This window comes from Curcuma longa, chromosome 17 (assembly GCF_044706935.1).
Source record: "Curcuma longa cultivar G26 ecotype Majalengka, Jawa Barat chromosome 17, ITB_CL_G26_1.1, whole genome shotgun sequence".
Classification (NCBI taxonomy): Eukaryota; Viridiplantae; Streptophyta; class Magnoliopsida; order Zingiberales; family Zingiberaceae; genus Curcuma; species Curcuma longa.
The window spans coordinates 10,931,618-10,938,026 of record NC_133877.1 but is presented as its reverse complement, the minus strand read 5'-3'; the positions used below and the strand labels follow the sequence as shown (position 1 = coordinate 10,938,026).

The following is a 6,409-nucleotide window of genomic DNA, read 5'->3' as shown; positions in this document are numbered from 1 at the left end:
AATCATCTTCCAAGTGCTTTAACTTCTACTACATTCTGAAACGCAGACTACAACCAACTATTACACTTACACCCATGCCAATCTACAAACCCCTTGTGTCGGTATAAGTTGTTTTTATTCTTGTCTTTCATAATTTCGATTATACAAGGAATGGTAAAGTGTTACCATCCTTATCTTTGTAAAGACAAGACTATTTCTCATTGCGAGAAAGAGTCTATTAGTGAATTGCCCAACGAAGCGGTCAAGGATTGCGAGCCTTGAGCAGCCTGAGGTTGAGAATCAAATAAACACAAACTTATCTCTTGTGTGCTTTTGAGTTCTTTGTTTTAGTTTTCAATGCTTAACTCTGAAATGAAAAGAAGTTTTCTAAAATAAGTGAAAAAATGACACGTGTTATTCACCCTCCTCTAGTGCACTTTTTGATCCTATGCAAAAGACTAGATGAAGCCTACGACATCATAGAGAGTGTGACACTGAATCACTAACAATGGGCTATTGAATGAGGAAATCCCATAAAGGCTATAGATGAGTATAATGTGAATAATCTTGATCTTATAGTAGTAAAGATGGATGCGCTAACCAAGAGATTCAATTTATTTAATGTGCTGTGAACGTTACTAATGTTTCTTATGAGATTTGTAGTGCAACAGGTTATGCATCTATTAATTGTCAAATAGGTGTTGAACCTTCGCAAGGAGTCCAGATGGAGCAAGTAGATGCCATCAAAAACTTCAATCAGTGATAACAGAATAACCCGTATTCTAACACTTATAGCCTTGATTGGAGGAATTATCCAAAATTTATATGGATGGGAGTGAATTATGATTTATAGGAAATCTTAGGATCATATGACCGAGATGCCTTGTGATAAGAGGTGAACCTTTTTAACTGAACTTTTCGAGGAGATTCTTAATCTGTAATAAATTCTCATGAGGGATAACTAATGGTTATTGATTACTAAAAAGAGGTCCTTAATTGGATACTCGGTGATAGAGGGTAGGATACCAGTAGTATTACCGGAGTGCCCAGTGACAATGGGAGAGCTATAGAATCGGGCTATCTAGATATCATTTCAAACTAGTGATCATAACATTAAAGATTCATGATTTAATTCTGACGAAGTCTGACAAGGTCTAATTGGATAGCTTTGTTAGAATTCCTACATTGATATAAACATTGAGGAATAGCAAAACATCCATGATACTATCAGCCATAACTCTCAAGGACTCCGAAATCCTAGGATCATTTTCCATACCTACCATATAGTTGATTTCCTTTCGTGTAAGGATTAGGTCCTTCAATTCTCCTTCTTTCTCGCTCAAACACCAAAACTCATTCGTTCACAACTCTTTTTGTGCTAGTCTAGTGATTAATTCTACGATCTCTGTGGTTTGATATCTTTTATTACTTAACGATAACCGTACTCTTATAGGAGCCTATCAATTGGTGATCCACGCCAAACTCCCGTCTGCACGACTTCGGAAGACAACAGTCGCGTCATCGTCTTCGATACTAGTCGATGATCGATAACGATCGATTCGAGAGAAACTTTATTTCAAAAATCATGTAACAACGTTTGTCACGATCATTCTAGGAGTTTCTAACTATCACCGGAAATCATATTTTTGATGTAGTTTCGATGGTCAATCATTGATTGTCGATATAGGACAAATTGGTCAAACTTTATTGGTGCAGGGAGCACCAAACGATTGTTAGTTTTGATAATGACACCAGGTTCAAGTTAAGTGTGTTGTTGAGCTGACATTGTTAATCCAAGTGTGTAGGGAGCACAGATTTTAGCTAAGTCCTAATTAAGGCTAGGCAAAGGACTAAGTCCTAGTTGAGGCTAGGCACTGGAAAGACCTGATCTGGAGCGTCAGATGAAATACTTGGCAGAGTTAAGGCACCAAGTGAAAAGTCCATGCAAGGTCAGGAGGACCAAGGGGTGTGGTAAAAATCTAGTCATGTACGGTTAGGAGGACTGAAGGGCGTGGTGAAGTTTGGGCGGTCAGGAGGACCGAGCCGCAGCAGCAAATCCTAGGGGCTAAGGACAGAGTCGAGCAAAAGTTCAACAAGTCAGGAGGACTTGGTTTGCACAAGGTAAAATTCTCCTGAGTGGAGTGGGTCAGGACACATTCCCAAGGGGAACATTAGGCGTCGGTTTAACCCAGGGTCTCATTGGAGACCTGAAGTTAAGACCAAGAGACAGTTCTAGGAACTGACTCTCCAACTTTATCTTTGCATGTTATTTGGCTAACTTTCAATGTAGGGTTGGAGAGATTGAACACTTAGACTCCGAGTGAAGTTTTTCAGAATTTTAGTGTTGGAGTCGACCTGAGTGCAACTCAAGTCGACCCAAATCTAGTCAACCGCAACGGAAGTCGATGAAGTTCAAAATCCTCCATATCGGACTAGAGTTGACATGAAGAGGTACTCGAGTCGACTTGAAGACTAGAATAACACAACGAGAAGAAAAGGTTATCGGAAGGCTCCACGTTGGACTAAAGTCGACTTGAATAGGGACTCCAGTCGACCTGAGGACAAAGTCACCACGGAGAAGGTGGATCTACACTGAGCTAGAATCGACTTGAGTTTGAGTCAAGTCGACTTGAGCACTATATAAAAGAAGATCTTGACCAGAGGCTCAGAATAAGATTTTTCCATCATTCTACAAGACCACTCTGTCGAGACGACGACACCTTGAGCAATCCGGAGCAACCTAAAGTGCCGCAACGTCGAAATCGCACGGAAACGACAATCAAGCATCTTTGGCTTCTTTGGTAACAAGTGTTGTTTTAATTTATAATTTAGTTAAAAGTTTGTTATCGATTTGAGTTTGTATCATTCGGCTTGTGTTCGTAAGGAACAAGTCTCATAGTGGATTGTCCGTCGAAAACGGTCGAAGACCGTGGGCCTTGGAGTAGCAGCCTTGGGCTGTGAACCAAGTAAAATCGACTGCGTCCTTGTGTTTCTATTTACTTTCACTTTCATTTTCGTCTTACTCTCGCTTTCGTACTAGCTTTCACACTCGTTTAAATCGTTCATCAAAAATTGACTGAAAAGTACAGAAGCGCTATTCACCCCCCCTCTAGCGCTTCTATCGATCCTACAATTAATATCAGAGCAGGGTCCTCGAATCCAGTGCAACCACTAATCGAGGAGATTTTTTATTCTCTTTTCAAATTTTTTTCTTTCATTCAAATTTTTTTCCTCTTCCCGCACTACTAATCCAAGACCCAGTCTTGGAACTCGTGTTTGCTTGTCTTTTCATGTGTGTTAGAGAAATGACCCATCAAGAAGGATTCAGCACCGTGAGACCTCCACTGTTCTCAGGGGATGATTTCTCCTATTGGAAAAGTAGGATGGAATGTCACCTGAAGACACAGGTCTTCGTCCCATGTTCCGGATTCTATCCGCTCCGAGAAGCATAGAACCCCATAGGACAAAAATTTTATCCCGCCCGGATCAATCGACATAATCTTCAAAGAAGATTAAGTCGATCGATCCACAGGATCGCCGATTCTAAATTACTTATCTACGGTTTTACATATTCAGTTCTAAGTATAAAACTGCGGAAAATAAATTATACCTGAACCCGGTTTGAACCTCGGAATCTTCTGCTGTATTCCTTGTCTCTTTCTCGGACGTTGTGTGGGCAACGATCTTCCGAGAACTAAGAACTGCAACCTCTGCCGGATGGAGTCTTGGATCGCCTTTCTTCTTTCTTGAAGCAGCTTCGTTCTTCCTTGTCTTCCACCTTGGATCCGGCCACCACCACCAAAAGGATATTCGGCCACCAAAAGGGAGAAGAGAAGAACACAAAAGAAAGAGGAAGAAGAAGAGAAGTGGCCGGCCAAGAGGGAGAAGAAAACTAGAGCAATTGCGAAATCGGAGAGATTTCGTATGCTATTCTGATTCTTGTGTCTTCTTGGCCGCCCCCTCCCCCTCTCTTTTATAGCCTCCCATGCCCCCAATCAAGCCAATCCCGCCCCCTCCCTTCAAGGGATTGATTTGGATAATTTCCATAAATAACTTCCAAATCTGGAAAAGAATAGGCGTTGATTATTTCTTCCCTTGATTGCTTGGCGGTCCCCCTTCAGTTTTTATTTTAAAAAAACATTTCCATATCCATGGAGAGAGAGGTGGCCGGCCACATCAAGGAGGGATTTGTTTCCATCTTTATATTTAAGAGAAATAAAAACAAACCAAGGAGATCTCATCCATCGGATGCAACTTAATCTCATCTAATGGTTCTAATATAATCTTCTTTAATATAACTTGATCTCTTCGATCCAATGGCCACAAATCATCATGCTTGGGCGTGGGCTATAGAGGGGATGGGTTCGGTTCACCTTGTGAACCGGTTCTTGCTTCCAAAGAGAATTAAAACCGAACCGAAGAGATCTCGTCCATCGGACGCAACTAGATCTCATCCAACGGTTCTAATTTAATCTCTTTTGATCCTCTTTATTTATTTCGAGCTATTAAAAGTCATTAGGCATCCGCAGCGTGCAATGCACGCCGCGAATGATCGCATCCGCAGCGCACAATGCGCGCTGCGGATGTGAGCTTCCGCAGCGCGCAATGCGCGCCGCGGATGCGATCATCCACGGCGTGCATTGCACACTGCGAATGTGAGCTTCCACAGCGCGCAATGTACGCTGCGGATGTGATCAATCGCAACGTGAAATATGCGCTGTAGATAAAATAAAATAATTAAACCATTCAAATCACAATTATAAACTCAAAACTCAAATAATTAATAACATAAATACCACACACAAATACCATATAAAATTACACATTTATAATCCAATAATTATATATAACATTCATATTTTTTTCACCCATGAAAATAATTTGTTCCTCAATCTTATCCCTTTTCTTTAGAGTACATCAAAATAGTGTTGTATACAAAAGTATTAGTCCACATCTTTTACCAATAGCAACAAGCAAGAAAGAGTCATTTACATAAGATATCACTTGGGCATCATATCTGGAGAAGCAATTAACTTGTCGAAATCCATAAATCCACCTTCCTCGACAGTGGTTGATCGAGAGAACCCGTGTCCTTGTTCTTGTCCAGCACCGTTCGTGATCAGCCAACCCAATGTGAAGCTTGCAAAGAAACTATCCTGCAATCAGTACAAAAGGCATTTGATGGTTGTAAGTATGTGGTGGGAGTTGCCATTAATTTATCAAAGAAGGTGCAAAATTAAATTACTAAGTAGATCTATACACGACTATTGATATGCCAAAAGTTGAGAAAAGATTAAATAAAGTGCACAAATAGAAGATTAAATTACTAAGTAGACCTATGCAAATGAATTGGCTGAGGTTGGTTCCAATAGCAATGGTGCATGACAGGATAACGAAAAACTGCAATAGCAAAGGGGACAACAAAAAAATTAAAAGATCTACCAAGATAATAATACAATAGTACCTCAGTCATTTATATGGGAAATGTAGGTTCAGAAACACCAGCATGTACTTACAACAGTGGTTACACTATAACCAAATGTATCCACCCTTTTTCCTGTCAACAAATAATCCAGAAAAGGGCCCAATAACAACAAGGATGCTGCTTGAGCTGGAGCAGTATGGCCCAGGAGATTGAAAGATCCTAGCGAATATTTCCTTTAAAGGAAATGAACATACTACAAAAGTCAAATGGCAAAAATGTTGAACGTTACTAAAAGCTCAATAGCTACTCGCACAACATATGAGCATCCATATATGTAAATATAAAAATAAGACATGCTGAAGTAACAAGCAAGAGCATAAAATGAACTCATGAACCAAACAAAGATGATGCATCCAGTATCCAGGTCTTGCTACAAAGAACAAAATTTCAGGGCAAGCAAAGAATTATTGCTTTGTTAATGTCAGCTATTGAAAATATCAAAGTATTAACACAAAGGCTATTTAGGATTTTTCAGTGTCTTTTGTCCATTCGGTTCCAATCATTTGTTTTCCAGACAAAAGCTAGCCAATCTAGCTTTATGATTTTCAATCTCAATTAGGGTTTTACTGTTTGGACATAAATTCTTTGAATGCCCTTTCTCTAATTCAGTTTGACAACATACCCTACAAAATTTGTCAGACTTTCTTTTAACTTGATTGATTTTTGGACCAATAGTGGCAGGTTTTTCTTCCATTCTAAACATGATATAGGGAACTAACCATCTGATCCTTATAAAGCTCATACAACTAATACTAAATTACTTTGTTTATCGTGTAGGTGTCCTCTCCCTTTATTCCTTGGGGACAATCTTTTAGACAGTCCTATGCAGACAAGACTACCTATATTAAGTTAGGTGAGTCCTTACCGCACAAGTATGATGGAAATGATGCAAGTAGCTCAGTACAAGATTAATACAGTAAGACCTTACAGGTATCGGACTGCAGT

The 6,409-nt window shown here is 39.8% G+C and overlaps 1 long non-coding RNA gene across 1 annotated transcript; it reads right to left on the bottom strand.

The window, feature by feature from the left end:
* Nucleotides 1-4,835: 4,835 nt before the first annotated feature.
* On the bottom strand, nt 4,836-5,947 carry LOC141848203 (uncharacterized). Its single transcript, XR_012603497.1, has 3 exons — nt 5,496-5,947; nt 5,316-5,379; nt 4,836-5,135 (listed from the first exon to the last, which is right to left on the bottom strand). It is a non-coding gene; the product is annotated as an uncharacterized LOC141848203 (long non-coding RNA).
* Nucleotides 5,948-6,409: the final 462 nt, after the last annotated feature.